Here is a 12,776-nt window from a genome sequence, read left to right on the forward strand (position 1 = left end):
TCAAAGTCAACTTCCTCCAAACTTTTCCCGATTGGAACGAACACGATTCCTCTAACACGTTTTGTGTATGTATAAAAGTCTGCTTTTTCTCCTCTTGAACCACTGAAAACTAAGCTTATTTTTCAAGTAACAACACTTGACTTTGCAAAACACTAGCTGTGCGTTTATCTTGAAAGTCAACTTCCTACAAGCTTTACCCCCTTTGGAAAGAACAGAATTCACAAAAGAATGAGAGATTCAGACTGGGAAAGCCATGTTTGTCTATATTGAAAAGTATGCTTTTTAGCTTCAAGAACCACGTAAAAATAACCTTATTCACCTAGTAACATAAATTCCTTTACAAAACACTAGCTGTGTGTTTATCTTGAAAGTCAACTTCCTACAGGTTTTTCCCTCTTAGAACGAACAGAATTCGCCAAAGAATGAGAGACTGAGACTGGGAAAAGCTTTTTCAGTCTATATTAATAAGTCTGCTTTTTACCATCTAGAACCAGTTAAAACTAAGCTTATTGGCCAAGTAACAGCAATTCATTTTGCGAAAGACTAGCTGTGTGTTTAACTTGAAAGTCAACTTCCTATATGCTTTTCCCCCTCGGAAGGAACAGAATTCACCAAAGAATGAGAGATTCCGACTGGGAAAACCTGGTTTTGTCAATATTGAAAAGTGTGCTTTTTACCCTCTAGAACCACTTAAAACTAAACTTATTCGCCAAGTAACAGCCATTCATTTTGCAAATCACTAGCTGTGTGTTTATCTTCAAGGCCAAGTTTTGCAAGCTCTTCCCACTTTGAAAGAACAGAATTCGCAAAAGAATGAGAGACTGAGACTCAGAAAACCTTTTTTAGTCTATATAGAAAGGTTTCCTTTATACCGTCCAGGACTACTTAAAACTAACCTTAATGGCCACGTAAGAACAATTCACTCTGTAAAAAGTAGCTGTGTTTTGATCTTCAAAGTCAACGTCCTACAAATTTTACCCGCTTGGAACGAACACGATTCGCCTAAGAATGTGTGATTCAGACTGGGAAACGCATGTTTTGTCTCTGTAGAAAAAAAAATATGCTTTTTAGCTTCTAGGACCACTTAAAACAAAGATTATTGGACAAGTAACAGCAATTCACTTTGAAAAACACTAGCTGTGTGTTTATCCTCACAGTGAACTTCCAAAAAGCTTTTCCTGCTTGGAAGGAACAGAAATCGCCAAGGAATGATAGATTCAGACTGGGAAACTATGTTTTGTCTATATTGTATAGTCTTCTTTCAACCTGGTAGAACCACTTAAAACTAAGCTTATTCGCTTAATAACAGCAATTCACTTTGCAAAACACTAGCTGTGTGTTTATCTTGAACATCAACTTCCTACAAGGTTTTCCCCCTTGGAAAGAACAGACTTCGCCTAAGAATTCTGAATCTGTGTGATTCAGACTGGGAAACGCATGTTCTGCCTATATAGAAAAGTATGCTTTTTATGGTCTACAACCACTTAAACCTAAGCTTATTCGACAAGTAATAGCAATTCACTTTGCCAAACACTAGCTGTGTGTTTATCTTCAAAGTCATTTTCCTACAAGCTTTACCCGCTTGGAACGATCAAAAAACGCCAAAGAATGAGAGATTCAGACTGGGAAATCATGTTTTGTACATATAAAAAAGTATGCTTTTTCCCCTCTAGAACCACTTAAAACTAAGCTTATTTGCTAAGTAACAGAAATTCACTTTGCAAAACACTAAATGTACGTTTATATTGAACATCAACTTCCTACAAGCTTTTCCCGCTTGGAAAGGTCAGAATTCTCCAAAGAATGAAAGATTCAGACTGGGAAAACCATGTTTTGTCGATATTGAAAAGTGTGCTTTTTACCCTCTAGAACCACTTAAAACTAATCTTATTCACCAAATAACAGCCATTCACTTTGCAAATCCCTAGCTGTGTGTTTATCTTCAACGTCATTTTCCTGCAAGCTTTTCTCGTATGGAACGAACAGAATTCGCCAAAGAATGAGAGATTGAGACGGGGAAAAGCTTTTTCAGTCTATATAGAAAAGTATGCTTTTTACCTTGTAGGACCACTTAAAACTGAGCTTATTGGCCAAGTAACAGCAATTCACTTTGCAAAACACTAGCTGTGTGTTTATCTTCAAAGTCAACTTCCTCCAAACTTTTCCCGATTGGAAAGAACACGATTCCTCTACGAATGTGTGATTCAGACTGGGAAAAACACGTTTTGTGTATATGTAAAAGTCTGCTTTTTCTCCTCTTGAACCATTGAAAACTAAGCTTATTTTCCAAGTTACAGCACTTCACTTTGCAAAACACTAGCTGTGCGTTTATCTTGAAAGTCAACTTCCTACTAGTTTTACCCCCTTGGAAAGAACAGAGTTCGCCAAAGAATGAGAGATTCAGACTGGCAAACCCATGTTTGACTATATTGAAAAGTCTGCTTTTTAGCCTGTAGAACCACTTAAAAATAAGCTTATTCGCCGAATAACAGAAATTCTCTTTGCAAAACACAAGCTGTGTGTTTAACTTGAAAGTCAACTTCCTACAAGCTTTTCCCGCTAGGAACGAACAGAATTCGCCAAAGAATGTTTGATTCAGACTGGGAAAACCTTGTTTTGTCTATCTTGAAAAGTCTGCTTTTTACTCTCTAGAACCACTTAAAACTAATCTTATTCACCAAGTAACACCTTTCCCTTTGCAAATCACTAGCTGTGTGTTTATCTTCAAAGTCATGTTCCTACAAGCTTTTCCCGCTTCGAAGGAACAGAATTCGCCTGAGAATGTGTGAGTCAGACAGGGAAACGCACTTTTTTTCTATATAGAAAAGTCTGCTTTTTATCTTCTAGGACCATTTAAAACAAAGCTTATAGGCCAAGTAACAGCAATTCAATTTGCAAATCACTAATTGTGTGTTTATCTTCAAAGTTAACTTCCTACTAGCTTTTCCTGCTTGGTTGGAACAGAATTCACCAAAGAATGAGAGATTGAGACTGGGAAAACCTTTTTTAGTCTATATAGAATAGAATGCTTTTTACCATCTAGAACTACTTAAAACTAAGCTTAATCGCCAAGTAAGAACAATTCGCTTTGCAAAACACTCACTGGGTGTTTATCTTCAAAGTCAACTTCCTACAAGCTTTTCCTGCTGGAAGGAACAGAATTCTCCAGGGAATGTTCAATCCAGACTGGGAAACCCATGTTTTGTCAATATTGAAAAGTGTCCTTTTTACCCTTTAGAACCACTTAAAACTAAGCTTATTCGCCAAGTAACAGCCATTCACTTTGCAAATCAGTAGCTTTGTGTTCAGCTTCAAAGTCAAGTTTCCTACAAGCTTTTCCCGCTTGGAAGGAACAGAATTCGCCAAAGAATAAGATATTGAGACTGGGAAAAGCTTTTTTACTCTATATAAAAAAGTACGCTTTTTATCATCTAGAATTACGTAAAACTAAGCTTAATCGCCAAGTAAGGACAATTCAGTTTTTAAAACATTAGATGTGTTTTTATGTTCAAAGCCAACTTCCTACAAACTTTTTCCGCTTGAAACAAGCACGATTCGCCTAAGAATGTGTGATTCAGACTGGGAAAAGCATGTTTTGTCTATATAGAAAAGTATGCTTTTTACCTTCTAGGACCACTCAATAAGAGGCTTAATCGCCAAGTAAGAACAATTCACTTTGTAAAACACTATCTGTGTGTTTATCTTCAAAGTCAACTTCCTGCAAACTTTTCCCGCTTGGAACGAACATGATTAGCCAAAGAATGAGAGATTCTGACTGGGAAAACCAGGTAATGTCTATATTGAAAAGTCTGCTTTTTACCCTCTAGAGCCACTTAAAACTAAGCATATTCACCAAATAACATGATTCAATTTGCAAATCAATAGGTCTCTGTTTATCTTCAAAGTCAAATTTCTACAAGCTTTTCCCACTTGGATGGAACAGAGTTCGCCGAACAATGTTTGATTCAGACTGCGAAAGGCATGATTTGTCTATATAGAAAAGTATGCTTTTTAACCCTCTAGAACCACTTAAAATTAAGCTTATTGGCCACGTAACAGCAATTCACTTTGCAAAACACTAGCTGTGCGTTTATCTACAAAGTCAACTTCCTACAAGCTTTACCCAATTGGAAGGAACAGAATTCGCCAAAGAATGAAAGATTAAGAATGGGAAACCCATGTTTTGGCTATATTGAAATCCTGCTTCTTACCCTCTAGAACCACTTAAAACTAAGCTTATTCGCCTAGTAACAGCAATTCCCTTTGCAAAACACTAGCTGTGTGTTTATCTTCAATGTCAAGTTCCTACAAGCTTTACCCGCTTGGAACGAACAGAAATCGCCAAAGAGTGAGAGATTGAGACTGGGAAAAGCTTTTTTAGACTATATAGATAAGTCTGCTTTTTACCATCTAGAACTACTTAAAACTAAGCTTAGTCTCCAAGTAAGAACAATTCACTTTGTAAAACACTAGCTGTGGGTTTATATTCAAAGTCAACTTCCTACAAACATTTTCCGCTTGGACCAAACACGATTCGCCTAAGAATGTGTGATTCAGTCTTGGAAATGCATGTTTTGTCTATATAGAAAAGTATGCTTTTTGCCTTCTAGGACCACTGAATACTAAGCTTAATCGTCACGTAAGAACGATTCACTTTGTAAAACACTAGCTGCGTGTTTTTCTTCAAAGTCACCTTCCTACAAACCTTCCCCTCTTGGAACGGACACGATTCGCCAAAGAATGTGTGGTTCAGACTGGGAAAGGCATGTTTTGGCTTACATTAAAGTCTGCTTTTTCGCCTCTAGAACCACTGACAACTAAGCTTATTGGCCAAGTAACAGTAATTCACTTTGCAAAACACTAGCTGTGTGTTTATATTCAAAGTCAACTTCCTATTTGTTTTTCCCGCTTTGAATGAACAGTTTTCGCCAAAGAATGAGAGATTCAGACTGGGAAAACCAGAGTATGTCTATATTGAAAAGTCTGCTTTTACCCTCTAGAGCCACTTGAAACTAAGCATATTGGCAAAATAACACCATTCAATATGCAAATCACTAGCTCTGTGTTTATCTTCAAAGTCAAATTCCTACAAGCTTTTACCACTTGGATGGAACACAATTCGCCTAAGAATGTGCGATTCAGACTGCGAAAGGCATGTTTTGTCTATATAGAAAAGTATGCTTTTTACCCTCTAGAACCACTTAAAATTAAGCTTATTGGCCAAGTAACAGCAATTCACTTTGCAAAACACTAGCTGTGCATTTATCTTCAAAGTCAACTTCCTACAAGCTTTACCCAATGGGAAGGAACAGAATTCGCCAAAGAATGAAAGATTAAGAATGGGAAACCCATGTTTTGGCTATATTGAAATCCTGCTTCTTACCCTCTAGAACCACTTAAAACTAAGCTTATTCGCCTAGTAACAGCAATTCCCTTTGCAAAACACTAGCTGTGTGTTTATCTTCAATGTCAAGTTCCTACAAGCTTTACCCGCTTGGAACGAACAGAATTCGCCAAAGAGTGAGAGATTGAGACTGGGAAAAGCTTTTTTAGACTATATAGATAAGTCTGCTTTTTACCATCTAGAACTACTTAAAATTAAGCTTAGTCTCCAAGTAAGAACAATTCACTTTGTAAAACACTAGCTGTGGGTTTATGTTCAAAGTCAACTTCCTACAAACATTTTCCGCTTGGACCAAACACGATTCGCCTAAGAATGTGTGATTCAGTCTTGGAAATGCATGTTTTGTCTATATAGAAAAGTATGCTTTTTGCCTTCTAGGACCACTGAATACTAAGCTTAATCGTCTCGTAAGTACGATTCACTTTGTAAAACACTAGCTGCGTGTTTTTCTTCAAAGTCACCTTCCTACAAACCTTTCCCGCTTGGAACGGACACGATTCGCCAAAGAATGTGTGGTTCAGACTGGGAAAGGCATGTTTTGGCTTACATTAAAGTCTGCTTTTTCGCCTCTAGAACCACTGACAACTAAGCTTATTGGCCAAGTAACAGTAATTCACTTTGCAAAACACTAGCTGTGTGTTTATATTCAAAGTCAACTTCCTATTTGTTTTTCCCGCTTTGAATGAACAGTTTTCGCCAAAGAATGAGAGATTCAGACTGGGAAAACCAGGTTATGTCTATATTGAAAAGTCTGCTTTTTACCCTCTAGAGCCACTTGAAACTAAGCATATTGGCCAAATAACACCATTCAATATGCAAATCACTAGCTCTGTTTTTATCTTCAAAGTCAAATTCCTACAAGCTTTTACCACTTGGATGGAACACAATTCGCCTAAGAATGTGCGAATCAGACTGCGAAAGGCATGTTTTGTCTATATAGAAAAGTATGCTTTTTACCATCTAGAACCACTTAAAATTAAGCTTATTGGCCAAGTAACAGCAATTCTCTTTGTAAACTAGCTGTGCGTTTATCTTCAAAGTCAACTTCCTACAAGCTTTACCCAATTGGAAGGAACAGAATTCTCCAAAGAATGAGAGACTTATACTGGGAAAAGTTTTTTTTTTTTTTTTGTCTATATAGAAAAGTATGCTTTTTACCATCTAGAACTTCTTAAAACTAAGCTTAATCCCCAAGTAAGAACAATTCACTTTGTAAAACACTAGCTGTGTGTATATCTTCAAAGTCAACTTCCTCCAAACTTTTCCCGATTGGAACGAACACGATTCCTCTAACACGTTTTGTGTATGTATAAAAGTCTGCTTTTTCTCCTCTTGAACCACTGAAAACTAAGCTTATTTTTCAAGTAACAACACTTGACTTTGCAAAACACTAGCTGTGCGTTTATCTTGAAAGTCAACTTCCTACAAGCTTTACCCCCTTTGGAAAGAACAGAATTCACAAAAGAATGAGAGATTCAGACTGGGAAAGCCATGTTTGTCTATATTGAAAAGTATGCTTTTTAGCTTCAAGAACCACGTAAAAATAACCTTATTCACCTAGTAACATATATTCCTTTACAAAACACTAGCTGTGTGTTTATCTTGAAAGTCAACTTCCTACAGGTTTTTCCCTCTTAGAACGAACAGAATTCGACAAAGAATGAGAGACTGAGACTGGGAAAAGCTTTTTCAGTCTATATTAATAAGTCTGCTTTTTACCATCTAGAACCAGTTAAAACTAAGCTTATTGGCCAAGTAACAGCAATTCATTTTGCGAAAGACTAGCTGTGTGTTTAACTTGAAAGTCAACTTCCTATATGCTTTTCCCCCTTGGAAGGAACAGAATTCGCCAAAGAATGAGAGATTCCGACTGGGAAAACCTGGTTTTGTCAATATTGAAAAGTGTGCTTTTTACCCTCTAGAACCACTTAAAACTAAACTTATTCGCCAAGTAACAGCCATTCATTTTGCAAATCACTAGCTGTGTGTTTATCTTCAAGGCCAAGTTTTGCAAGCTCTTCCCACTTTGAAAGAACAGAATTCGCAAAAGAATGAGAGACTGAGACTCAGAAAACCTTTTTTAGTCTATATAGAAAGGTTTCCTTTATACCGTCCAGGACTACTTAAAACTAACCTCAATGGCCACGTAAGAACAATTCACTCTGTAAAAAGTAGCTGTGTTTTGATCTTCAAAGTCAACGTCCTACAAATTTTACCCGCTTGGAACGAACACGATTCGCCTAAGAATGTGTGATTCAGACTGGGAAACGCATGTTTTGTCTCTGTAGAAAAAAAAATATGCTTTTTAGCTTCTAGGACCACTTAAAACAAAGATTATTGGACAAGTAACAGCAATTCACTTTGAAAAACACTAGCTGTGTGTTTATCCTCACAGTGAACTTCCAAAAAGCTTTTCCTGCTTGGAAGGAACAGAAATCGCCAAGGAATGATAGATTCAGACTGGGAAACTATGTTTTGTCTATATTGTATAGTCTTCTTTCAACCTGGTAGAACCACTTAAAACTAAGCTTATTCGCTTAATAACAGCAATTCACTTTGCAAAACACTAGCTGTGTGTTTATCTTGAACATCAACTTCCTACAAGGTTTTCCCCCTTGGAAAGAACAGACTTCGCCTAAGAATTCTGAATCTGTGTGATTCAGATTGGGAAACGCATATTCTGCCTATTTAGAAAAGTATGCTTTTTATGGTCTACAACCACTTAAACCTAAGCTTATTCGACAAGTAATAGCAATTCACTTTGCCAAACACTAGCTGTGTGTTTATCTTCAAAGTCATTTTCCTACAAGCTTTACCCGCTTGGAACGATCAAAAAACGCCAAAGAATGAGAGATTCAGACTGGGAAATCACGTTTTGTACATATAAAAAAGTATGCTTTTTCCCCTCTAGAACCACTTAAAACTAAGCTTATTTGCTAAGTAACAGAAATTCACTTTGCAAAACACTAAATGTACGTTTATATTGAACATCAACTTCCTACAAGCTTTTCCCGCTTGGAAAGGTCAGAATTCTCCAAAGAATGAAAGATTCAGACTGGGAAAACCATGTTTTGTCGATATTGAAAAGTGTGCTTTTTACCCTCTAGAACCACTTAAAACTAATCTTATTCACCAAATAACAGCCATTCACTTTGCAAATCCCTAGCTGTGTGTTTATCTTCAACGTCATTTTCCTGCAAGCTTTTCTCGTATGGAACGAACAGAATTCGCCAAAGAATGAGAGATTGAGACGGGGAAAAGCTTTTTCAGTCTATATAGAAAAGTATGCTTTTTACCTTGTAGGACCACTTAAAACTGAGCTTATTGGCCAAGTAACAGCAATTCACTTTGCAAAACACTAGCTGTGTGTTTATCTTCAAAGTCAACTTCCTCCAAACTTTTCCCGATTGGAAAGAACACGATTCCTCTACGAATGTGTGATTCAGACTGGGAAAAACACGTTTTGTGTATATGTAAAAGTCTGCTTTTTCTCCTCTTGAACCATTGAAAACTAAGCTTATTTTCCAAGTTACAGCACTTCACTTTGCAAAACACTAGCTGTGCGTTTATCTTGAAAGTCAACTTCCTACTAGTTTTACCCCCTTGGAAAGAACAGAGTTCGCCAAAGAATGAGAGATTCAGACTGGCAAACCCATGTTTGACTATATTGAAAAGTCTGCTTTTTAGCCTGTAGAACCACTTAAAAATAAGCTTATTCGCCGAATAACAGAAATTCTCTTTGCAAAACACAAGCTGTGTGTTTAACTTGAAAGTCAACTTCCTACAAGCTTTTCCCGCTAGGAACGATCAGAATTCGCCAAAGAATGTTTGATTCAGACTGGGAAAACCTTGTTTTGTCTATCTTGAAAAGTCTGCTTTTTACTCTCTAGAACCACTTAAAACTAATCTTATTCACCAAGTAACACCTTTCCCTTTGCAAATCACTAGCTGTGTGTTTATCTTCAAAGTCATGTTCCTACAAGCTTTTCCCGCTTCGAAGGAACAGAATTCGCCTGAGAATGTGTGAGTCAGACAGGGAAACGCACTTTTTTTCTATATAGAAAAGTCTGCTTTTTATCTTCTAGGACCATTTAAAACAAAGCTTATAGGCCAAGTAACAGCAATTCAATTTGCAAATCACTAATTGTGTGTTTATCTTCAAAGTTAACTTCCTACTAGCTTTTCCTGCTTGGTTGGAACAGAATTCACCAAAGAATGAGAGATTGAGACTGGGAAAACCTTTTTTAGTCTATATAGAATAGAATGCTTTTTACCATCTAGAACTACTTAAAACTAAGCTTAATCGCCAAGTAAGAACAATTCGCTTTGCAAAACACTCACTGGGTGTTTATCTTCAAAGTCAACTTCCTACAAGCTTTTCCTGCTGGAAGGAACAGAATTCTCCAGGGAATGTTCAATCCAGACTGGGAAACCCATGTTTTGTCAATATTGAAAAGTGTCCTTTTTACCCTCTAGAACCACTTAAAACTAAGCTTATTCGCCAAGTAACAGCCATTCACTTTGCAAATCAGTAGCTTTGTGTTCAGCTTCAAAGTCAAGTTTCCTACAAGCTTTTCCCGCTTGGAAGGAACAGAATTCGCCAAAGAATAAGATATTGAGACTGGGAAAAGCTTTTTTACTCTATATAAAAAAGTACGCTTTTTATCATCTAGAATTACGTAAAACTAAGCTTAATCGCCAAGTAAGGACAATTCAGTTTTTAAAACATTAGATGTGTTTTTATGTTCAAAGCCAACTTCCTACAAACTTTTTCCGCTTGAAACAAGCACGATTCGCCTAAGAATGTGTGATTCAGACTGGGAAAAGCATGTTTTGTCTATATAGAAAAGTATGCTTTTTACCTTCTAGGACCACTCAATAATAAGCTTAATCGCCAAGTAAGAACAATTCACTTTGTAAAACACTATCTGTGTGTTTATCTTCAAAGTCAACTTCCTGCAAACTTTTCCCGCTTGGAACGAACATGATTAGCCAAAGAATGAGAGATTCTGACTGGGAAAACCAGGTAATGTCTATATTGAAAAGTCTGCTTTTTACCCTCTAGAGCCACTTAAAACTAAGCATATTCACCAAATAACATGATTCAATTTGCAAATCAATAGGTCTCTGTTTATCTTCAAAGTCAAATTCCTACAAGCTTTTCCCACTTGGATGGAACAGAGTTCGCCGAAGAATGTTTGATTCAGACTGCGAAAGGCATGATTTGTCTATATAGAAAAGTATGCTTTTTACCCTCTAGAATCACTTAAAATTAAGCTTATTGGCCACGTAACAGCAATTCACTTTGCAAAACACTAGCTGTGCGTTTATCTACAAAGTCAACTTCCTACAAGCTTTACCCAATTGGAAGGAACAGAATTCGCCAAAGAATGAAAGATTAAGAATGGGAAACCCATGTTTTGGCTATATTGAAATCCTGCTTCTTACCCTCTAGAACCACTTAAAACTAAGCTTATTCGCCTAGTAACAGCAATTCCCTTTGCAAAACACTAGCTGTGTGTTTATCTTCAATGTCAAGTTCCTACAAGCTTTACCCGCTTGGAACGAACAGAAATCGCCAAAGAGTGAGAGATTGAGACTGGGAAAAGCTTTTTTAGACTATATAGATAAGTCTGCTTTTTACCATCTAGAACTACTTAAAACTAAGCTTAGTCTCCAAGTAAGAACAATTCACTTTGTAAAACACTAGCTGTGGGTTTATATTCAAAGTCAACTTCCTACAAACATTTTCCGCTTGGACCAAACACGATTCGCCTAAGAATGTGTGATTCAGTCTTGGAAATGCATGTTTTGTCTATATAGAAAAGTATGCTTTTTGCCTTCTAGGACCACTGAATACTAAGCTTAATCGTCACGTAAGAACGATTCACTTTGTAAAACACTAGCTGCGTGTTTTTCTTCAAAGTCACCTTCCTACAAACCTTCCCCTCTTGGAACGGACACGATTCGCCAAAGAATGTGTGGTTCAGACTGGGAAAGGCATGTTTTGGCTTACATTAAAGTCTGCTTTTTCGCCTCTAGAACCACTGACAACTAAGCTTATTGGCCAAGTAACAGTAATTCACTTTGCAAAACACTAGCTGTGTGTTTATATTCAAAGTCAACTTCCTATTTGTTTTTCCCGCTTTGAATGAACAGTTTTCGCCAAAGAATGAGAGATTCAGACTGGGAAAACCAGAGTATGTCTATATTGAAAAGTCTGCTTTTACCCTCTAGAGCCACTTGAAACTAAGCATATTGGCAAAATAACACCATTCAATATGCAAATCACTAGCTCTGTGTTTATCTTCAAAGTCAAATTCCTACAAGCTTTTACCACTTGGATGGAACACAATTCGCCTAAGAATGTGCGATTCAGACTGCGAAAGGCATGTTTTGTCTATATAGAAAAGTATGCTTTTTACCCTCTAGAACCACTTAAAATTAAGCTTATTGGCCAAGTAACAGCAATTCACTTTGCAAAACACTAGCTGTGCATTTATCTTCAAAGTCAACTTCCTACAAGCTTTACCCAATGGGAAGGAACAGAATTCGCCAAAGAATGAAAGATTAAGAATGGGAAACCCATGTTTTGGCTATATTGAAATCCTGCTTCTTACCCTCTAGAACCACTTAAAACTAAGCTTATTCGCCTAGTAACAGCAATTCCCTTTGCAAAACACTAGCTGTGTGTTTATCTTCAATGTCAAGTTCCTACAAGCTTTACCCGCTTGGAACGAACAGAATTCGCCAAAGAGTGAGAGATTGAGACTGGGAAAAGCTTTTTTAGACTATATAGATAAGTCTGCTTTTTACCATCTAGAACTACTTAAAATTAAGCTTAGTCTCCAAGTAAGAACAATTCACTTTGTAAAACACTAGCTGTGGGTTTATGTTCAAAGTCAACTTCCTACAAACATTTTCCGCTTGGACCAAACACGATTCGCCTAAGAATGTGTGATTCAGTCTTGGAAATGCATGTTTTGTCTATATAGAAAAGTATGCTTTTTGCCTTCTAGGACCACTGAATACTAAGCTTAATCGTCTCGTAAGTACGATTCACTTTGTAAAACACTAGCTGCGTGTTTTTCTTCAAAGTCACCTTCCTACAAACCTTTCCCGCTTGGAACGGACACGATTCGCCAAAGAATGTGTGGTTCAGACTGGGAAAGGCATGTTTTGGCTTACATTAAAGTCTGCTTTTTCGCCTCTAGAACCACTGACAACTAAGCTTATTGGCCAAGTAACAGTAATTCACTTTGCAAAACACTAGCTGTGTGTTTATATTCAAAGTCAACTTCCTATTTGTTTTTCCCGCTTTGAATGAACAGTTTTCGCCAAAGAATGAGAGATTCAGACTGGGAAAACCAGG

Source organism: Rattus norvegicus, chromosome Y, assembly GCF_036323735.1.
Source record: "Rattus norvegicus strain BN/NHsdMcwi chromosome Y, GRCr8, whole genome shotgun sequence".
Classification (NCBI taxonomy): Eukaryota; Metazoa; Chordata; class Mammalia; order Rodentia; family Muridae; genus Rattus; species Rattus norvegicus.